Source organism: Anser cygnoides, chromosome 13 (genome assembly GCF_040182565.1).
Source record: "Anser cygnoides isolate HZ-2024a breed goose chromosome 13, Taihu_goose_T2T_genome, whole genome shotgun sequence".
In the NCBI taxonomy this organism is placed as follows: Eukaryota; Metazoa; Chordata; class Aves; order Anseriformes; family Anatidae; genus Anser; species Anser cygnoides.
In genome coordinates this window covers 2097346-2120592 of record NC_089885.1, presented here as the reverse complement: position 1 = coordinate 2120592, position 23247 = coordinate 2097346, and the positions used below count along the sequence as shown (strand labels likewise).

Sequence of the window (23247 nt, the reverse complement as noted above, 5' to 3'; positions counted from 1 at the left end):
AATAAATAAAACTTTGTCTTCCGTGTGCAGAGCTCTTAATTTTTTTTTTTTCTAAGCTAGATGAAGGTCAAATGATCTAGTTTTAATTGGCAATGTTTGCAGTGTGACTGTGTCTAGAGAATGTGGCTGCTGTAATAAAATTTAACTAGGTTGGTGGTTTTCATCTCTGAAGTTGTATGTCACGGAGAGCCAGTCTAAAACATAGGTAAAAGAGCATGCTTATTTCAATATAAATTCACTGATCTGTAAGATAGTAAGAGTATCTTTGAGCAGCATCTTAAAGAAATGTTAATATACTGCCTTGTAAAATTCTTCAATCTCTACATTTGGAAGTCTTAGTTTATTGGATGTTTTCACTCCCACGATGTGTAGTTTAAGAACTAAATTTGTTTCCAGCCTCACCTTTTTTCTTTGGCTATCTTATAACCTTTTAATACTTTTTTTGGTTATCTTCTGATTATATTAGAAGCGAATAAGTGTTAGGATTACAGTACTCTAAAAAAAGAGATTTAGAAAGAAAATATTACCAAAACATTTCAAGCAAATGTGAATAGCTTCTTAGCGTGCCGTTCTACCAGTCAAGCCCTGAAGAACGACTAGAGCTCATTCTGCATCTCAAGCGAGCTTGTGAAGTGTGGACCATCTGTCCCCTTAGCTTTACATCATTAGTCATTTATTTCTATTCAGATAATTCCTAGCAGATGTCTTTCTCTTTTCAGACCATTTCTTCTAGGTCTTTAACATAGAATAATAGTTATTTTTTAAGATATCTATGTGCACTTGCCAAGATTTGATATCTCTTTAAGCCTGAACAGTTTTAACAACTTAACATATGTTTTCACTGCATCTCTTCCTTGTTTCCATTGCCATAACGAAAGTAAATATTTGTAGATTTAAAATGTGAATATTATTTCTAAGGCTTTCACCCACTCTTATCGATGTGATAGATGATAACATGATTCACACTTGAGCTAATGGAAAAAATACTAAAAATAATAGCCTCCCTGCGATGATTCTTCTCTTCCCTTGGTAAATTTAAGGAAGGCGAACAAGAAATGGAAAAGTAGAAATGTCTTGCTGTAACCCTTTATCTCTGTTGCCCTCTCTTCCTTTAAGTTGTCCTCTTGCAGAACTGCTGAAGTTGTTGGCCGAGCTGAAGTGCAAAACATTGGTTTGCACTTGGCCCAGGGCTCTTTTGTCAGTGCTGTAGTCAGTGCGTCTGGGGTCGCAGTGCCAGAGCGTTGTATCCTTCACTTCTGCTCTTCTGCACTGATGAGCAGCTACCTGGTAGGGGGACTCAACAGGGATACAAGGTGTCCTGAAAGTGATCTGTTTTCTTATCAGAATTTTCATTTTAAACTGCAGCTGCTTAGCTTTCTAATGTGGAAGCTGATGATAAGGGAAATGCAGCTTAACACTGCCTTTTTTCTGCCCTTCAATGAAATCCTCCTTCAAGGAAGGTACTCAGTCCAAACTTTTTTTTTCTTTTTTTTTTTTTTAACCACATTCTTCCTGGTGGAATAAGAAATCACCTATCTGAGTGAGTCATGCTCTCCTTCACTTGCATATCAGGATCAACTGCTATTGTCACAGTGCAGTATTTCAGGCAAATATTGGCAGCCTTTTATACACTTCCACTTGGTTGTGATTCTAAGCCATATGAAACTTCACATTTCAGATGATTTGGTGTGAAATCAGAAATGTGTTGTGATAACATAAATATTCTTAATCATGCACTTGAGGAAACCTGTTGAGGAAGCTAAATTTCTAGTGAAAATAAATCTATGCTTTTCTTACATTGTTCTGCAGGACATTTTTGAAAATAAATAAATGTTACCACTAATTTTGTAATGTGAAATTTAATAGTTAATCCGTTTACTGTGAATTTGCATTTCATTCATAAATGTCATTGCTTACGTTCACCAAAAATTGTCATTGTGTGTATTTACTGAAAGAATAAAAGCTTTTGATTTAATGTCTTAATTCAAGGCTTTAAATCAGAAGTTTGATAATGTCCCACTCTTCCATTGTGATGCACAAATGTGATATTTGTCTTGCTGCCAGAAAACGAAAATAAGACCAGGAGTTTAGGGTGACAAATTCCAGGAATTCCAGGTTGTAATATGTTTTTTATTTAAAAAAAAAAAAAAAAAAAGGGAGGGGGGAGGGGGGGAGACGCATGAAAATGTTGAAATACTGTTGTTACATGCTTTTATGTAGATTCATTTGTTTTAATGCTTTATGAAAATTGAAAAAGAGTGAATCTATGTGTTGGGGGGAGGAAAAGCATGGGGACATGATGGAGGTGGCAGTCCCTGCTGTCTCCCATCTCCTTTGTTGGCCCCACAAGGCTAGGGCTGGAGAGGGCGGGGAGGGCAGGGCAGCCCTAAGCAGGGTCCCTGCACCTCTTGGGGACAGGCGCTGTCTGGCACCAGCATCTTCCCTGCAGCGTGCAGCAGTTCTCCAAGTGGCACTTTGCTCCTCTGGGCCTGCCTGATGGCAGCGCGACTTCCTCCAGCCGCAGGGGGAGCACATAATTCAGATGCTACTTAGGCGGCAAAAATTTTGAGCTCTGACCCAGATAAATCAAGTATTACCTTAATTGGATACACTTAATTGGGGTTTGGAGGCATTTTTAGAGACAGAATATGTTCCCACTAGAAATAGAAAACATATTTCTGTTTATAATTTACTCCACAAATTTGTTTATTAACAATTCTTGACATTTCTTTCATCTTTGTGTGAATTTCTGCTTGAGAGCAAGGAGCGTATATCTTTGTTCTCAGGAAAGAAAAGTTACTTTGAGTTTTACTTTGAAGCACCCAATGATGCAACTGAAATGTCATGAATAATTTAAGCAAACATCGATGCAAACCTTACTAGAAATAATCAAGGAACTTTAGAGGTTGTAAATAAAACCAATTTAAAGATTAAACTTGATACATCTTACAATTCTAATTCTGTATACACACAAAAGTAGGACAAAACTGTTCTGGAACATACGGGAATGGAACAAACATCACTGGCATTCAAGTGGATGATTCATTTGTTGAGCGAGAGTGAAGATCTTGGGTATCCTACTCTGGCTTGCATATGTACAGCAGGAATGCTGAATGAATGTAACAGTCATCTGGCTTTCATGGTGATATTTTGAAAAGAGCTGCATGATTTAATAGCACATACCTTATTAGTAGTCTGAATGTAAATAATTACACCATTTGTTTCTCTCTACGCTCCAACATCCCAGACTCCTTGATCTAAGTAACCTTGCGATGATGCTTGCTTTATAATATCACAGCCTTTATTCCTGGTGACTTAACCTGGCAAACTGCAGGGCAGCTCTGTGGGTGGAGGTGGCGTTCACCAGACATGATGCCAGACAATACTATAGTATCTGCAAGTCTCTTGCTTTTCTTCTGGGATTCCAGTCTTAGCTGCTGATTTTTTCCTTTTGGCTGTCCAGATCTTTCAGCCCACCATTGCTAAGTAGATTTCATGTTTTGGGACACAGTCTGTGCGTGAAGGTAATCCCAAAACTGATATTTCATCCTAGTGTTTTCGTGTTCCATGTGATTTTTCAGCCCACAAGTGATGATTCAGCATAGACCTACCAAGGCTGCCAGCCTTTCCCTGTGCTGTGCACTGTGACACCCTGCTACAGCTTGCTCAACCAGCTGCTGGTGGAGCCTTTGCTGCACCGTACATCTTTGGTACTGCCCCGGGTGCAAGCATATGCTTGGGGCCCCCTCTCTGGTAGCACATCTCTGACTCCATGATTTGCCTGCAGACTGCCTGGAGAGCGATGCTAGAATCCACGGGGTATCTACAGTCCTCTGGATTCTTCTGAGTTTTAAGTAGATAAAGGAGAGTTCTTTCTCTGAATAGCAGGCTAAAAGGTATTCATCTCAGCTGTTTTAGAAGAGTGCAAATAAGCCACAGTGAAACTAAGGCAGCATTTCAATGGGTTCAGTTTAGTACCAGTCATCCCATATCAATACTGGTAAAGCAAATGCATGGAGGGAGAAGAAAGTTGGTCCGTATAGATAGCTTTTAATGAACAGCAAAGAATAAGGCAATGCCCCTGGCTTTAAAAAAAAAAAAAAATTATGGGTGAGGATGGGGCAAAGCTATCTGATTGAGATACAATTGTGTTACTACAGTTTATTTATCAACAGAAGAGATTAAAAAAAATGCTTGGAAGATTTAATTAAAATCTGTTCTCTCACATTTAATACTACCTAATGCTTTTAATTAATCTGAATATCCTTAATTACTTCTGTAATTTTTACCATGTGTAAATAGCTAATTAAAGTATTAACCATCATCAAATGTAGTCTAGAATTAAATATATAAATGCTCTGTGGCTGATTAAGAGGATTACATGAAAAAAATAGTTGAGTTTCAGGTAGGAATGATTTCTGAACACAAATGCTTGCATTAGATTAGCTGTAGTAATAGGGGAAGCAGATGAAGGAGATGGTTAGAGTTTCCTATTTGAGCCAGACAGTATAAGACATCTGTGGCTCCAGTCGCGCTTAGAGAAGTTTGGAGGTTGTTCGAAACTTGACCAGTTAGTTACGGTCCTGGAGGGACCGTCTGTCAGTGGAGATGGCTGTAATGCAATATACTCAGCTTCCTTTTCTGGGTTTCAAGGACCAGATGGTAGGGGACGTACAGTTATGACCTACATCCTCTGAGAAAACTTCCCTTCTCATTTCCACAGTCATGCAGAAGGAGCAGAGAGCTTTTCTTGCTCCTGGAGGTTGTGCTAAGAAATAGACTTGTGTTTGCGCGAGAGCTGAAATTGGATGGTGACAAATGCAGTGTAAATGTTGAAGGAGAATGATTTGACCTCTTCCTCACGATCAGCTTGGGAAAATCATCAACACACATTCTCTACAAAGATATCCTCTGGCATAACTGTCCATTGTAATGAAATGCAAGCTGGTAACCCCTTAGCTCAGACCAGCTTGAACCAGTAAAATCCCATGGGCGTCTCTGCAGTGTACTCTTTAGCCAGATGACTGTGGAATTAGCTCACTTGGAATCCTAATCAGAATAATAGGGGAATCTCGTAGTAAATGATCACTTAAAAAAATAAAGTGAAAATAAAATAATGCAGCGAAAGTAAAGACTGCTTTTCAAAAAGTTTATTCTTTATTTATTTATTTGCTTAAAGGTTTTGCCTAAGAAGGCCAAGCCACTAACTTGATTTCAGTTTTCAGTGGAATTTAATTACTCTTGGAAATTTAGCTTTTTAGGTTTTTAGTTTAAAGTCATTGCTCCAGGTCCTTCTGTTACTCAGGAGAGCATTCCCCCCTTTAAAAACGTGTGCACTGGAGATCACCAAATGAGGTATTTAAATACGTGGAACCATTATTATTTTTTCATCTCCTGAAAGGCTTCTACAGATAAATTAGACAATTAGCTCTTTTCGCAGACCTTACTCCCAATGGTCATTCCAGGTCCTTTTTCAAAAATGAGATGGTGCAGACTCTTGAGTTGGCAAAGCCTCAAGCCAGTCATGAAAAGCTCTTTTCTTTCAAATAGACTCTAATACTGACAAAAGACATCTCTGACAATATATAGAAAATCTCATCAGGTTTTCTTTTCATTATTTGAATAGCCTCTCAGATATAGCACATCGTGCCTCCTGCATGCATGTTTCAAGGGATTTTTTTTTTTAATATGCTTTTTGGCTGTTAATTAAAGAGTGGCAGATAGACTGTTTTTAGGTACCTTCTAAACCTCTTAGTATGGAGAGCTAAACTGAGGATAGAGGAAAGTCACTTCTTGTTCTGGCATTAGTTTGATGTTATCAGAGTGCTCGCAAATAAGGAATGTTATGTGAAGGGCAGTGGTCCTGGAAAACCTTTCCTAGTATATAGGTGCTCCGCACGGGTAGATCCACCACTGACGGTGAGACATGGCTCTGGACATCAGGTAGTTGGCTTTTTTTTTTTTCTGATTTAGATTTACCAGGCTCAGTCCTGCATCTTAGCTTTACAGGTGTGAGATTCAAAAAGTAATTTTCTAACGCTTCCACCAGCTGCTGTTACGAGCGTGTGCTCACTGGCTGCAGCCCCACCTGGGAAGACGAGGGATCAGCTTTGTGTATTCCCTCTGCCTTCTTCCTGAAGACCTGGAAGGCTATATAATATAAGCTAACCCCACAGCTTCTTTCTCCTGGCAGAGAAGCTAGATTTCAACTGAGAATTAAATTCAAGTTGGTGGGATTTTTAAAAATTTTTTTCCCCTCCATAATGCAAATCAATGGCATTAGAAAGTATCATTTGGCTCATTAAGCTTTTTATTGCTGCTTAACCATTAGACTTCTTTTATTGCTTCGTAGTTTAAGTGATGTGGGAAATGAATATCTTGATTAGTCTTGTACATAAACCAGCTTTTTGGAAAATTATCTGTCCACTTTGAATACTAAATATTCTGTCCCTAACCATGCTGAATATACCACTGAATATTGCATTTGAGTTTTTGAAATTATCCCCTGAGATACTGGAAACCTCGAAGGAGAAAAAGTTCAATTTCTTTTGTTTTCATTGACATTTTGACTTAGCTAAAATGATAATATCTCCCTGAAGTATGGATAATTATATTAATGTAATTTTTTGCTTGGAGTTGTGGCATATTGCAGATCTTTAAGTTTTATTCTGAAGCGTGTTTGAAATTGGTGGTGGTACTTTCAGTATCGTAACTTTCACTTTATTTACATTTATAAACTTATTATTTCTGGCATCCTGTAGAGAACAGAATCAAATTAATGACCATCTAGTATGAGAGCTCTTTTTGTTTTGTTTTGTTTTGTTTTTTTTCCTTCAGAGGCAGGATATGGGTACTTTGATGGGAATCATAGGCAGGATGGCTAAAACCCAGGCAGCACTGTTTTGCATGTGTATCTGTGTAAACGGGCATTATGCAAACCAATTTAAAATCACAGTGAAAATCAGCAGTAGGGCTCTCTTAATAATGCTAACCTACAAACAATGTAAAAAAAAAAAAAAGTGAATGTGCAATTCAGTGCAATGCATCAGAGGAATGATGTATTACTAAAATGATGATTATGTCCAGCTTGTCTCATCATCTTGTCCCATTTTTCTTATTTCTGGCTACAGCATGCAGTGAGTTTTGCATAAATGCTTGTAAATAACCCAGGGAATTCAGGTCAAATAGACTGACTAGTCATTTGTAAAACCCAAACAGTGTTTGGCAAACATTGCTTTGCTTATGTTGGTGGTGGTTTGAACATCTTAAAGTGTTGCAAAGCCTTACTCTGCAGCTGTAGAAGTGAGTGGTTTTGTGTTGTTTTCTCTTTGTTAAGATCTGAGGAATTCTACATTTCTGTAGACATCTCAACTTCTGGTAGATTTGAGAGATTTTATATCACCACAGAATCTAAGTCTATAAGTGCATTGTTTATTATTAATGTACTTTTACCTCTTTTCTTTGGTTAGGGTAATCATACTTGATGATTTTTATGGGGACAAATCTTTGAAATTTGAAGTTTAGTTTTTAGTTATCTTCTTACTCATTTGTAGGTAAAGTTATGTTTAACTCTATTTTAAAGTAAAAAAAAAAAAAAGTAAAGTAAGTTAAAATATTTAACTCCAAGTTTAAAACATAAGAAGCCTCCTATCTAGTAATTGTTAATTATTGTTGTTAACCTAGCTATTATTATCACGGAAAAGAAAATAACGTGCTAATAGTTGTGTAAAAAAAAAAAAGTGCAAGGAAAAGTAAGTTTAAAATATGAATTTCATTTGACAAGTCTTTGTAGCTTATTTCAGGATCAGAGAAATTTTCACTTTCATGTTGATGGTCAAGGACATAGGGCAAAGTGCATACGTTTTTCCCTAATGACACAGTGTGGGTACAAGTAAGTTTTAAATGATGTCAAAACAGTTGCTTTCAACAAACAAGTATATAAATTATATAAGCCAATTTCTATTAAAAAATAAAAATCTGTGGATGATGCAGCAGCCATTTTAGGCAGAAACAGCTGAGCTGGGGTGACATTGAGTATATCTGCAATAAATGCTCAGCTAGAGTGCCAGAAAATGGCACTGGGAGATGAGGAGCATCTGTCTGGAGGCACTGCTTGGAAAGCTTTTGATAATGTTGTGAAAGCAGCTGAAGCAATGGAAGATGTTCAGCTTATTTTTAGTTATCAGCCTTTGGAAAGGAGGATGTTCTAAAGAGACCATAAAGAGGAAGAATAACAACAGGAGAAAATAAAAGTGTAGCCTAGCTACACTTGCACCTGCAACCTCCTGGTGCTTTCAGCGCTGAGAGGAAGGCAGTCATTTCTCTTCCATGTGTATTTAGCTAGGCTAACTTCGCAAATACCCTCTCTGGGTTCTCCAGTGCAGCTGTGGAGCTGGTGTCATCGATTTGTATTTCTTTGTATTTCAGAAGTTCGTTGCCTCATCCAGCATTTCACTTGCATCCGATGAGGGTGAGGCATAATTTGCCGGGCTGGGATTACAGAATAAGTTAATTAGATGTGAGAAGTTGTGCCTTTTAAGCAGCTGTGAAGTATTAACATTTTTTTAAACAAAACATCAAGGTTTAAATCCATCTGTGGTCTGTGGCAGTTAAGGAATATTGTGTTTAGAACAGAAGTTCTGCAACAAATTCAAGAGCTTTAAATAGTGTATAGTAAAGGGAACAAGATGCTCCCAAAAGATGGGTGTTTGTTTTGTTGTTGTTTCTTTTGCTGTTGTTTTTTTTGTTTGTTTGTTTGTTTTGTTCTCAGAGCTACAAGACTCCTTATTTTGGTGTGAGATCCTTATGGAGAGACCTCTGAGCCCTTATGGGCAAACACTGAGCTTTCATGCCCTTTTTCTGGGGACAGCAGTTATTCAGAGGTGGTTTTCGGATTTGTTTGTTTAATTCTATAACCAGTACCCATGCAAAGATATGAAATCTAACTTGTGTTCATGTTTCATTGTAGATATCGGGCATGTGTTTTTTGTGTAAATGAGTTTGTAATAACTTACTTCAGAACAGCGCTGCCTGTCCTGCCCCAGGCTGATACACTGAACCCATGCTGCCCGTGCCCGCTAACACGAATGCAGTTGCATGTCCCGACTCGCGCTATGTCTGTGTTCAGTGCTACTTACAGATATTTTTATTTTGAGTTATGCCATATATACAATCTTTGTGCATTATAACTAAAAATTTAGGTTGATTCTTCTTCCAAATGCTCTTTCAGCATGGTCTAAATCTTAAAGTGAAAAGTTTGGTGTCTCTGTAATCAGCCCATTTGAAAATCCAGCAAAGCGAACCAAGCCTTAAACACAGATACATTTTGAATTTTAATAGACTTTATTACAAGGCTTCAAATTAAAAGCTGTCAGGAGAGATAAAAGGTTGGGGATTTGGATTCAAAGGGACTTTGATTAGACATAAAGGTCAGCAATGGTGGCAAAAAGTCGATGCATCTAAATTAAGCATAAACCTCTGGAAGAGAATATGCTAATCTTTCATGTAGAGTACTTGTCAGGTTGATCTTGGCTCTTATCCCCAACAGTTAAACTATTTTCTGTGATGAAATTTTAACAAATGGTAATCCATGTGTAATTTGCCTGTCAAGTGCGTGCCATTTGTTTTTACAAATGTTAGATTTTAACAGCTAAGGAATCATGTTATAGTACATAATGTGCTCCTGATTAAAGACTTTGTTTTAGAAGCTTCAGTTCAGTTTTAAACTGCAACTTTTTTTCTTCAGGAATGTGAAATGTAAACGGGAGGGAAGGAAAAAGAAAATTGAAAATCTAAACGTCATTGCTTTTTCTAAAACTAGGTATAAATTACACTTCAATTAAGCAGCTTCTTCAGATGCTGAAAGTTATAGTAACAGTATTTCTGAATGTTGAAATTAAGATTCTGCACTGTTAGTGAGCAAACTCATTAAAGACATAAAAGGATGACAGGATGAAAAAGGATTTACATTTGTAGAATCTCCTGTAAAATTATGAAAAGTGACAGGCTCCATTTTTTGATGCCGAAATCAAGGTTGCATGTCTAAACCACAGTGACACCATGGCTGGAATTTGCATAGCTGAGAACTAATAGGAAATTAATAGTGTAATACAGGCCTACTGAATACAGGTCTAACTTTGCGGCTTTGATGTGTAAGAACGGAAGGCATAATTTCAATCTTTGTTTAGTGTCCTGGACAGATAGCTTCACTAACATCTAAGTATGGTCAGGATTAAAAATGTGATGGATAGCACAATAGCACCTTCGTGACAGCTTTTCTGTTCAAATACAAATTTCTGTCACAGCCCCGGAATGTTTGAAGGAGCATTCAGAGATGAAATATTGTAGCTGCAACAAGCCCAGTGTGAAGCTATTATGTTTTGAAAGGAAAAATAATTACAAACTGTACATCTCCTAGGCACATATCTGTATTAATAATGCATAGTAATAAATACACTGGAGTATACTAATGAAATGTTATTGAACATTAAAGTTTTGGGAGCCATAAGGTTATGAATCTGTCAAGAAAAATGTCAATGCATCTGTCTAGTTTTAGGTTCTCTACCTGTTTTAGGCAAATAAGTATTTGGGGGAGTTATGATGGTGATTTATTCTAGCTTTCATAATGTCTCTTTGGGATATTTTTTCAAAGTTGAGATTTTTTTAAATATCCATCCATTTCTCTCCCCAAGTAGTGTTTCCTTTTACTTAAGACTATCACTATTCCCTCCAAAAACCTGCAGTGAAGGGAAGATTTTTATTGCACTGCTCTGTAGAGGGAATATTGTCCTTATTATAGCAGCAAAGTAGGTCAGAACCTTGCTATTTGACAGATGTGACACACAAAGTCCCTACCTCCATATTAATCATGAATAAAATGAAAAAGAAGAAGCTGATTAGCGCGAAAGAATGCCTGTATTTAAAGAGCTAATACCTGTAGCGATTTTCTTCTTTGTGCTTAACTGTTAATGAAGGAGAGACTTAGACTTTATCCCATTGCAACCGATTCCCACACAAGCACAGGGACATTTGACGGTGTGAGATGGCATAAAGCATTGTAATACGAGCCATTGATTTAGCACAATAAGACAGAAAATTGGGCTCCATGAAGTGAGAATAAATTGTCTGATTGCTGAACCTCTGTCGTGAAATTTCGCCTCTTGCTCACGTGTTGTCCGCGAGATGTGGCCGTCGTCAGCTACTGAAGAGCCCCCATCTCTCTGCTGCAATGGGGTTTACCTCAGTTATCTAGAAGGAGGGAAACACAGGTGAGGTTTCCATAGGTGTTGAGCACTTGGTATTCGCGCTTTTGTCAAATTTAAGATTCAAACAACTCACATGTAGAACAGCCTTAGTGTGATATGTGCTTTTCTGAGATAACATGAAAATATTGTTCCATTTTCACCCAAGCACTTCTGCAAATCATTTTAAAGATAAAAGCGTAGAGCCTATATTCACAGGCAATTAACCCGTAACTTCAACAAAGTCTTGGTCTTATTGGGATTTATTTAGAAATACATAAATATTGATGTTAAGTGGGCCTTGACCGTGCTCGGAAGGATGGCTCCGTGTTTTCCAGGCTCCTAAAGCAATTCAAAATAGACAGACCACCTCATTTTACACAACATTGACTGCATCCTTGCTGCAATAATGTACTGGTTTTATTTATTCTTGCCTTAATCTGTCAACCTTAACATTTGTATCAAAATTTGGGATCCTCCCTATAAAATTCAGTGATTGATAAAGCCTCTCATGAAGGTTGAAAGACTGAAGTACTTAAAGAGTTTAATGTAGTCGAGAACACTGATATTCACATGTAAAGCTGGGTGGAGGGATTGCAGAGGGACAGATATGAGAAACCTATTTTGATATGTGGGGGAGAGTTTTTTGTTTGTTTGTTGTTGTTTTTTTAATGAAACTGGGATAGAATAACTGGAACGAGAGAGTTTCTTCATTCTTTGTAGCTGACTAAACTCTGAAAGTAGGAGGGGAGAAGTATTCAAATGGTAACTGGTGTTTGTGGTTAATATCCTTCAAGAAAGCCCTAAGTAAGAACTTGTCTCCTGTATTCTGCAATTCTGTCTGACAGTGTTGTGCACTCTGTTGCCTTTCCCTCATTTTGACTTACTATAATTGTTTGGAATTGTTTTACAATATTAAATATATATATATCCACACCTTCCCAAAGACAATGAATTTTAATTAAGGCAAAACGAGATCTTGTTATATCAGTTATTAAAAATAAGAAATTCAACCTAAGCAATCAAAGCAAAGTGATCTGCTGGCTGGAGATGGGTAAGAAATGTTCTATTTTGGACTAAAATATCAAATTACACACTTTTCTGCAGTTCTGTCCTACTCTTTCTATTGGCTCTTCTAATTCCTGTCCATCCTCTTTGCCGACCCTCACTCCCTATTTTTCTGAAGAAAACAATGTTTTCTTATTGCTGGAAACTTGCATTTTCCACTGAAACAGAGAAGCACCTTGTGGTCTCCTTCTTCTGTTGTATGATGGATAATATCTTGACACTAGTCTCTTAAAATGAAAGGGCTTTCAGGCTTGAAAGCTTTCTGTAATACCATATTTTATGGAAAATATGATCCCTCAAATAGGCAGGAACCTGGGCATTAAGATTTTATAAGTAAAATGAAAGACCTTAAGCTTCATTTAGAGGGCAGCAGCGAGAGTGCCACAGGAGGGCTCTGACCCGGCATGCCGTGGTGCACGCGTGTTGTCCTTCTTTGAGCATCCCCTGCAGGGCCAGCTGGGAGGGAGACTCTGCCGTTCCCAGAGGCTGCCTTTCCTAAAGCTTATTTAGAAAAAACTTAAGTTCGTAATTTTGGCTTATGTTTATGTGTCTACTATGCTTCACTAAACCTCGAGTGACAAACACGTTAGGGAGGCAGCTATCAATGCTCAAACAGCCCAAGCACCATTCCGGTCTGTAGGGTGCTGCAGTTTGGGAAATGGCACCAACGTTGTGGATACTTCAGAATAAAATATTTTTCATGCAGCTTTTGTTTTGCAACCCTTGATGATACTGGAGAGTATCAATATATGTTCAACTGTAAAAATTGGATGAAATTGTGTTTTGGGCCTTCCATTGTCTTTTCAGTACATTTTTGTGATTAAAAGTCATCTGTAGAATAAGAGTAATCTTCTGTAAGTAAAATAAAGCTAACAAAATTGGCTTCTAACCCCCAGAAGTTCTTTTCACAGCTTGGTAGATGAACATGTGCGCTGACCCATGCAGCTGGTGGTTGAGAGTCTATAGCCTGCTGAGGTGAGAGCCTGCTCGTGTTTTAAAGTAACACAATTTCTGATCATAGCTCTGTTGCCAAGGGATCTCTCATATTTCTTCTTTCTTATTCTCTGTCAGATTTCAAAGACCTACGGGAAAAAAATGTTGCATTGTGTCTGTGTATTGCCTGTTCATGGTGGAAAGCTGCGAATGAATGAATTACAAATTCAGTCAAGGCTTTAAATAGGCTATACAATAGGTAGCTCATTTCCTCCACTGGGATTCTGTACATGCACTTACTAGTTGACACCGGTCTCTTTTAGATTTCAGCCCTTCTCTATAAACAGGCAGATTTGGTGATTCGTGCTCCATGTTAAAGGAAACTGATTTACTGGCATTTTACTGCCTAAAATAGAAGCCTGCTTCCTCCGCTGTGCCTTGGTGCTCCTGATGCTTTCCCGTTTTTTCTGTACTGGTAGTGTGGCTGATCCTATGGAAAAATAACCCTGAAAGAGTACAACATTTCATGTGATAAGCCAACTGACTCCAGCTCTTGGTTGGACATGAATTGGATTGGGAAATTGGAGACGAGCAGAGTTGCCACTTGCAGTGTCAGCTCAGCATTAAACTGGCTCAGTGCAGCCTGAAACCACATCTGCAGAAATCCCAGGAGTCACAAATACCACAGTGGATTTAAGTAAAAAATTCTCATCTCTTATACTCTATTGACCATATAAATAATCTGAGAAAACAAGCAAAATTACCAATTCAATTTGCATAAACACACAAGTAAAATCCAGGAGCCCCAGAAGCAGGCTGGGGGCAGAGCAGTGGAGATTTCACATGGGGAAGAAGGCAGACCAGGGATCTCTACCGGTGATGTAAGCCAGGGCGTTATGAGCTAAATAACATGAATAGAAAGTAGAATTAAAATCTTGTATGGTGTAAAAGGAGTTTAATCTCTGTCTTGCATTTTTAAGATGTATTAATAACTTACACGAGCCTTAGTAGCCTTTTCAGTTGTAGCCCACTAATGACAAGCTTGCTTTCTAATGTTTAGCGCCTGCTGCGCAAGTGGTACTTTTAACAAAATACATTTGCTGCAGGCTTTTTGACATGGTTTCACACTGAGATAAACACAATTAAAAGGAGCTATTAAAAATTCTTTTCTCTCGTGCCTGTTTATTAATGGTCTTTTAAGATTTTTTTTTTTATTAATTTTAAAGAATGTGTAATGATTTTGATAGCACAGTGAGGGTATGCAAGTTAAATATTTCAGGATTGAGAAGCACTTGGGTCATCTGATTGCAAAAGTATATTTCTATATGCAGGCTTGAGGATGGCTACATTTGTCCTTCTTTAACTTGCAGCACGGCAGAGCGTATTGTAGCAGCAAATATAGGATGAGCCACAGAATGCAGGCAGGATAGCTTACATAGTATAAAAATGTCATTAGAAAGCATTTCCAGTGAATCCTATTTTGTGTAAGAAGTCTTATCTTTTCTATACGTTGCATCAAAATGGCTTTTAGTAAAAGTAGCGTTGCAAAGAATGGTTACTGGGGAGGGGGCCATACTGAATATTCATAGCATGTCATACATCTGAGTGCACTGAGACCTTTTAGAATAAATACTTTTTTTTAGGTTAAGCTAGTTCAGAATATTGTTGATAATCTTCTTTATATCCTTCCAGACAGTCTGTGCAAGGCAATTTTGGAATTAGAAAAGGAAGAAACGGCCTCATTGAGGGCTGACACCGCAACCTCCAGCTCTCATTAAAATCAGTGGAAAGCCTCCTGTTGACTTGGGTGGGGACTGGAGCTTCTCTCAGGTGTGATTTTGAAGGGTTAGTGGAAGCATACACGCCTCAAAAAGAATCCCACACTGTTTGTGAGAGGTTCTGATAAAGCCTGTACAGGGATACAAGGAAAATGCCAAGTGTGACAAACCACACAGCTGTTCAGTTGTCTCTGAGGGACATCTGCATGTTACACCTAAGAGGGTATGTCTAGGTGTCAGCCTGGTTCCCTCATCTCTTCTGCTGAGTTTGAGACTCTGGAGAGAGAAGAGCTTCTTCCCTCCTTGAGAACAGAAAAATGCTCGTTCTGCTCATTGTACAGCAGGGTTGGCATGCTTGGGAAGCCAGGTGCTTTAAGGAGAAAGTCCTTCATGCAGTTAGATGGTGTGGGGATGGGTGAAACTGTAAGGGTACATCCATGGTGCCTTAGTTCAGGGACTGCCTCCGTAGCCGTCATAGCTTTCTGCTTGCTTCAGTGTCAGAGACAGCATCCCAAATCACACTTTCCAAAAGAGGCTTTCTGGACACCACAGATTCCTTCATAAATCAGACCAAGCTATGTTTCATGCCCGTAAAGCAAGGCAAGTGATGGATAGTTGGATTAGCTTTGCTTAGATGCTATCTCTCGTGCCCTTTGCCATAACTGAACTTGCTGGCGCTGTTTTTGGATTGTCCCGGTAGGGCCTGCTGCTCAGGGAATGAGGAGGGAAGAGCAGGTGCTGTGGAGAGTATTCTAATGGTAGAAGCCTCTGCAAATTGCTGGAGTGGAAAAAAGGTCTGAAGGAAAGGACGTCCCACCTTCCTTCCCTACATGGACACAGTAAGAGGAAAATTGATTCGTTTTCAGTTTATTTCATTTGTGGCACAGCGGTTTCTGCCAGTTGGGACTCTGTGAACTGTCTTAATCCGGGTTGCGACTGCGGAGTCCTCACAGCTATGAAAATAACTGTATCTAAAGCTAATCCCCTAGCTTGCACTCCAAAATTATTACTAGGCATCCTTTCTTTTGTCAACGCTTTCATCTGGCTTTTTGGAAGTGGAAAAAATGTAGCTCAGACTTCTCAGCTAGTGGATATTGTCATTTCTTGGCTACCTCAGTGACTTGATTTTGGTGGATGTAGGATGAAGTACAGCACCTGGGGATATTTATCCTAGTGACTTTCAATACATCCTTCTGATCTCTACAACGTCTATTATGTTGTTGTGATGATATGGAGAGCTGTAGGCTTTGAGCCTTTTCTTGTTTGGAAAACATTCAGATTTAACCGGAAAGGTCTTTTAAATAGGTTTTATGGGTATACCAAAAAAAAAAAATAATGGATTAAAAAAATGGTGGAGTGTTATATAATTACCAGACCTAGTGATTTCTGGATTGGATTTGCTGTAGTCAGGCTACTGTCACTTGAACTCACATGCCTGGGATGTCTGTTACATTTAAATATTTATAGCTTTGAAGGTTCACTGAGTCTGTAATAAGCACAGGGGAAAATAAATACATTATGCGAAGGGTGATTAGTTTTATCACATAGTCTTCTACAGGGCAGCTGTTTATTTTCAGTGTTCATTTTCTTGGATCAGTCAGGTAGACAGCTGTTCTTTTAGGGCATTTTTGTTAATTTAAGTAACTTCTTTGAATTGCAAATCTACCACCAAATTCACTTCTGAAAATTCAGCCTCAAGCTCATAATTATATCATCAAAAAAATCTTTAGATCACTAATTCAAAAATATCTACTTGTCAGAGATATTTCAAACAAATGCAAAGCATACGCACCGTACATCACTCAATACATCAATGTCTATATGAAACTGAATATGAAATGCCCAGGTCTGCCAGGTTTCTCAAAAATATAATGTACATTATGTACGTTCCTGCAAGGCCGCAGCCAGCTTGAAATACTGTCTTAGTATATATGTGACTTCATAAACACCTGTTAATATCAATAGGCTTTTGCAAAGATAGAAATCTGATAAGTGGGCAGCCTGTAATTTATCTTTTCATTTTTTTTAATTGCTTTGGATTTTTGCCCAAGTCCAGAGGACAGCGGAAGGAAGGGAGTGCTGCAGACGAGGCTGGTGTTTATCACACCATACAGGAACAGGGCTTTTTATGTTTGGGAAACTCTCAGGAATAATTGCAATCCAGCAGCTCTGTCTCTACAGGGCAGTCACCCATATAGTCCTCAATCTTGTAATATTCTAGATGGAGTCAGTTTATAACTATTTAGATAGGCATTTTGTATTCAGGCTATCAGACTTGGGCCATAAATGTTTGTGTCCCTTTGAGTTCATGTGAAAAGACAGATCTCAGCTACCGTAGTTTTATGAGAGCATTACCAGAATGTTGCATTTAAATGAATTCTTTGTATTGTAAAATGTTTAGCTACAGCAAGTGTGACCTTGCGGGTCTAGTAGATGAATTTTACTCAGCAAATGTAAACACTTACACTGAAATTGTCATCAGATGTTTATTGGTTGTCAGAAGTATTTTGACCGCTGTGGACCAACCCGTGGTGTACTCACCCCGCAAACACAGAATATTTGTATTTTGCTGTAAATGAGAATTTTTTCCATTATGAATTTATTACTGAGCTTGTTTATATTCAAAAATAGCCCCAGATGGAGCATCCATTCCCAGCTGAGCCTCATTTGGAAGACACAGTTTGGGATGAGGAATGTAGTTGCTCTTCCCCCCTTCTGTTTTGTACAGCTCCTGAAGGGGCTAACCAGGACTGCAGTCTCCCTTCTTGGTGCCATACAACAGCTGTCCTTTCTCCTGATCAGCAAGATTGTCATGAGGCAGCAACTTCGCAGCCATTTATGGAAGACCGATTTCCAAAAATCACTGCAGGACAAGGCATGATTAACAGACCAGAAATGTTGTGCGTCTGCACTGGCTGTTTTGGGGGGGGGGTTATTTACTTGTTTGTTTATTTACCACTCAGGCAGGCCTGGAGCTGCTCTCAGACAACATAGTGGACACAATTCAATTGCAGGGTAGTGCCAGGAGAGGGTATGTGCTCCTCGGTTCTCTTGCACCCACATCTACACGCTGATATCCAGTATCTCAAGTGTGCGTAGTTGCAGGACGTGCAGAATAGCCGTTGACATGCTTTCTCCATTTTCAGCTATTAAGTCGTGGCTTAGAAAGGTAAAAACTTCAATTTTGTTACATTTATTGGAGTAATTCCAGCTATGCTGGGTATAATGTTAATAACCGAAGTGGGAGAAATAAACCAGCCTTGGCAGTGGTGGTGGGTGCTCTCAGTGAGATTTTGGTAATGCCCAAATGTCCCTAAGCAGCAGTCTGCATCAGAGTAGAAAATATTTTGGATTTGGTTCACAAATAGTTATTCTCATTCAAAGGTGTTGCTGGTCTGTGAAGGTTTTAGTTCTGTTGGAATTGTGGAAATAGTGAGGAGAAGCAGTTGAGCCTGAGAAGTCAAAATAAAAGATATAATAGAAATAAAAAGTAGAAGCTAGTAAAAATAGAAAAGGAGTAAGCTTTGAGGTCAGTTGGGTTTCATTTCTCAGCTAATTAATGAGCCTGATGTTTATTTGTTAGGACTGGAAAATTTTGACAAAGTCCAAAAACAATCCACTTGGATACTTACCATTAATAAGATGTATTTCAAAATAAAAACATCTAGTATTGTAGCATGTCATCTGAGCAAAGTTAAGTAAAGATGTTAGGATATAAGTACAGCTGGCATTACTCGAAATCAGTAGATTGTGATGCCCACAGTTAATTGTAGAATTGTGAGTACTACATCTAATTAATATGCTAATTGGCTAGTTTAAAGATAAAAAGGGGGTATTGAAAGAATTCAATAAAGAGCTTGTATTTTTCTGTTTTGCTCTGCAAACACAGCTCCCTGCAATAACTTAATGAGGAACTATTCAAAGGAACAAAACTAACAACAAATGAATTTGAAGCTTAACTAAGTAATTACATGCTAATGCTGAGACCTTTTGGGTAGGGAACCAGCATAACTGTTTAGATTGTCACAACAGCAAATAACAGAGTGGGATAAGTAACTAATAAAATCAATTTATTTGTTGGAAAATTATTTTCCGGATGCAGCCTAAGCAAAATTTGAATTAAATGGTTATTATTGAAAGCAGGTGTTTTACTGATAGTAGTAAGATTGAAAATATTTCTAAGAAAGAAGGACATAAGCACTTTGAATGGGAAAGAGAAAAGAGCAGCCCTTTTCATGTCTCTCACTGCAGAAAGCCCGCTTTCAGTCAGCCCTTCACGTGTTAATAAAAAAGGTTTTGGTGTTCAAAAACCAAAAATGATGTTTTTTCAGGAATAAGCATCCAGAACATGGTCTGTTCCAAGAGGCTGATTTTCCGTCTAGGCTGGAAAACTAATAGAAAATCTTAATAGTGTGGCGCAGAGAAGAAAGATCCTTAAGCACAGTGACCTTGTAGGCCTTAAAGAGAGTCCACAGACGGACCTATTATGGGCTAGAATAGGGCACAGAAGATTTCAGTACAAATTAAAGGAGATGCTTAAAGAGAGAGGATGTCTGAGTGTAGCAAATCAGGAATTCATGGGTTAGAAAAATGCCTTCAGAGGTTTAACTGCTTTATTAGTGTTAAATTTGTTGTCTGTAAACATCTTCCCTCAGCTGGAGAAAGACAGTATTTGGAGCTTTCATTTCTGTCAGGAAACCCTGCATATTTTGCCTTGTCAAAATTATGACACCCTCCACACTAGAGAATGCAATTTGAACCACTCTGCGTATTCTCAGCTGACATTCATGCTTGATAAAGACAAAGAGACTATCTCCTAATTGCTGTTGTCTGTCGCTAATGGGCTTGTTATTAATACAAAGGCACTATTATAGCTAATTTCAAAAGATAAACGTACAAAAGGAAGCATAAAACAAATCTCCTGTTTTCTTTTGTATCTATTTACACAATTCAACATTCAAAAAGAGAAAAACAAAACACACAGAACACCAAAACAAAACCCCAGCTAGCAGGCGCTAAATGGAAGCTAGGAGTTGGTTTATAAGGAACAGCAAGCATCACTCTGAGAATAGATACCAAGTTTCCTGTTGTAGAATTAGTTATATGAGGAGATGACTGTTCAATGTTATGTTAAAGCATCTGGGACCTTTGATTCAAATTTAAACCTTCTTACATTATTACTGTTGGGGAGCAGCAGGAATCATCCATTCCCAGTATCTCAGTACACAGTTCAATGCAGTTTTCTGGTCGGTCTTGTAGTTTACTCACTCCAGTTGGAAAATGTCTCTTACGCAATGTAGTTCTGGTCCCTTTTACTAAGGAGACCGGGTTTATGCTTTATGCACATCTGTTTTCGCCTGTTTACTTCTGACACTATTTTGGAGTGAATTTCATGGGAAGACAGAGGTCTCAAAGACACTTAATTCTTGCAAGCTGACAATCGTCAACATAGTTGGTTAGCAATGGTTAGGGGTTCAGGGTCTGAGCAGCACCCCATGCTCCTACTGAGGCTGTAGCGTATGCTCTTCGTTAGACACCAGCTATCATACATAGGAGAGAAACAGGATCAGTGTGCAGAATTGGAAAGTGTTAACTTCAGTCCTGAACTTCTAGGATACTGAATCATCCATGCAGAAGAAAAATTAGGCTCTGGAACTGGACTTGATCAACACGGAGAGAGATTTCATGTTTCAGATATTAGGATTTCACACTTCGATCAATCTATTATTATTATTTCTTTAAGAAATTGTTGATGATAACTTTGGATGAGATGAGAGTTCGTGTAAATTTTTTATGTATTACATAGAAGAAATACTGCAAGTTATAGCTGGATTTGTCTCTGTACTCGGTTAATTGTCTCGCTGTCAGAAAGGAAATAAGGGGATTCACAAAAATGGAACAGACTCTGAAGCGTAGGAAATAATATCTTTAATGAAATAGACCCAATTAAAAGTCAGCTTTACTTAAAACATATATGTTACAAATCTCAATAGCTTTGAATAAATTCAGTCCTTTCCTACAGAACTGAGTTAGTGTGGCCCGCATGTGGCATTAGATAGAGCACAACCTAGGGAAATGTCTTCTCCGCTAAGGAATCATGTTCTACATGGAGTTTTCTCTCTCTTACCCTGGACTTTTTTCCCCAAAAATAGTAGTTTTCTTTATCATTTAGTTTTATCAATTTGAAGTGAGCAAGTTTGGCTCACTGTTATTATGAAAAATGAAACTACAGTTAAAGTTTGTGTCGTTTTTGTCACCCACAGGGTGTCTCTGGCTTGGGGTTTCTATGTAAATCACCAGGTTTTAAAATATGTCCTCTGTATGATTTCAGCTGTACCTATGAATGACTGACATGTTTTAGGTGAAATATCCCTTGTCCCCAGTGCTGGCTAAAGTCAGAGCTGTCTTTTTTGAAATATTTTCTTTTACAAGCTTTTATTCATACCCCAAGGACATGTCAGGCTCTCACATACTTCTTTCAAGTATATTCTTACACAAACACATGCTGTGGAGGAAATGCTGACATTTCTTCTCTTGTTACATTCCAAGCACATATTAATCATGGTAAAGCAAACTTAGAATAAATTTAATATTATAGTACATCATGATTTGGTGAAGCGTGGCCCTCTTCCAAATACTGAAAAATCTGGTTGATGTAAAATAAGAGCAAGTGGACATGTACAACTGGTGGAACAGTAAAGGACGTGCTGGCAGTAAATCAAGCAACGTGGTTATTCTCTAAATAAATGGAGTTTGTTAGTCAGATGGAGTTAATTCCCCTCTCTTAGTTATCTTTATGATATTTCTGTGAATGTGAATTAATTTGAAGACCGCTGTGAGATTTGTTTTACTGTATGCTTCACCATTTTATTGAATTTCCTGTGCCTGAAGCATCAATTAGTATGTTTATAGTCAAACTATTCAACGATTTTGATTATTTTTTTTGTTCAATTATCCTTCTCATGGATCCCAGCCAAAGTGTTCTTGTGCCTCACGTGCAGCACACAATCTGTGTGCCCTGGGGGCTCTCACATTTCCAGAGGGGGACAAACTGCCATGCTGTCCTGTTTTTACTGCTCGAGATAAGATATTGTCCTTTCTTGTTTCTGGCAGGCTTGGCTACGAAACTATAATGATGGCTATTGTGGTTGTTATTTTTGTATCTGTTATTTTTATAGCTCCGTAGACAAATAGATACATTCTTTAAATTAGGCAGAGACTTAGTACCTGGGCCTCATTTAGAACACCAGGCTCTAAAATTGCCTCCTGTGAAACATTAGTAATGCCTTTGAATAGCTATTTATTGAATGACTGACTTAAATGTTCTTTTTTTCTAAAAGGAGCTATGCTGCTTGGAGAGCTTGCAGTTTAAGATATTTTTGAAATGTATGTAGAAAAGCCCAGTAGTTATGTTGAAAATTATTTATTGATAGAGAAAGAAGTGAAGGAGTGATATTTAGACTTAAAATTGTTTTCAGGAAGAAATGTCCTGTTTTCCCCTCAAACTCATTTCTGAATTTCTGGAGAAAAAGCGGTTTTATAAACCTCTAAAAATTTCTAGGGCTAAATTGCTGGTGTTGAACATCAGTTGCTTCCCAGTTGTGGAACATTAGAAATCTGCAAGTCTATCATTATATGAATAGCAGGACTTTTGGTGTGAAGCTGATGGTGTAGGCTGCCTCTGCTTTGGTTCCATCTCTTTAGGTTAAAATTCATTCCCAGCACCCGTGGCAACTTTCACTGAGTCAGTTTCATCTGACTTTGCACCTAATCAAGCGATAACATCTATCTGTTCTTTGTTATGTAGCCGGGTGAGGAAAGGTTGACAAACCTGGGTGGTGGAAAAGGCCTTGATAACTCAGGAGTACAACCAGATATACTGGAAAACATGATACAGACTCATCTGAACCACTGTGTTCAGACTTGCTTGAGTGCCAAGGTTATTAATCGTGCTTCGTCAACTGTGCTTGATCTGCACTGGCTCTTGCACGGCCTCTGTGGTGCATCAGTGCTGTGATCTCCCGCTTCTGCTTTCTGGGAGGACATAATGGGCAGATGAGTATGATGCAGGGAGATGTAGCCTTGTCCTTGCAGGTTCTGTTAGGACAAAACCTAATCTCTGTGCCGTGCAAGGCAAGTGCAGCTGCTTTCAATCCCAAGGAGCACTGCAAGCAGATTATCACGTACACGTGGTGTTGTCTTTGGGTAGACACTCTTGAAAGGAAACT

The 23247-nt window shown here is 38.4% G+C and overlaps 1 protein-coding gene across 7 annotated transcripts in view; it reads left to right on the top strand.

Moving 5' to 3' along the window:
* TENM1 (teneurin transmembrane protein 1) overlaps positions 1–23247 on the top strand; it is an 848278-nt gene that overhangs the window by 306164 nt on the left and 518867 nt on the right. Inside the window, exon 1 of one of the 7 annotated variants that reach the window (XM_067005245.1) lies at positions 13266–13283. The exons of the other annotated variants lie outside the window; for them this stretch is intronic. The gene's annotated coding sequence lies outside the window, so the exon portion shown is untranslated. Of the gene's footprint in view, positions 1–13265; positions 13284–23247 lie in introns of those variants that run through there. 7 annotated transcript variants of the gene reach the window in all.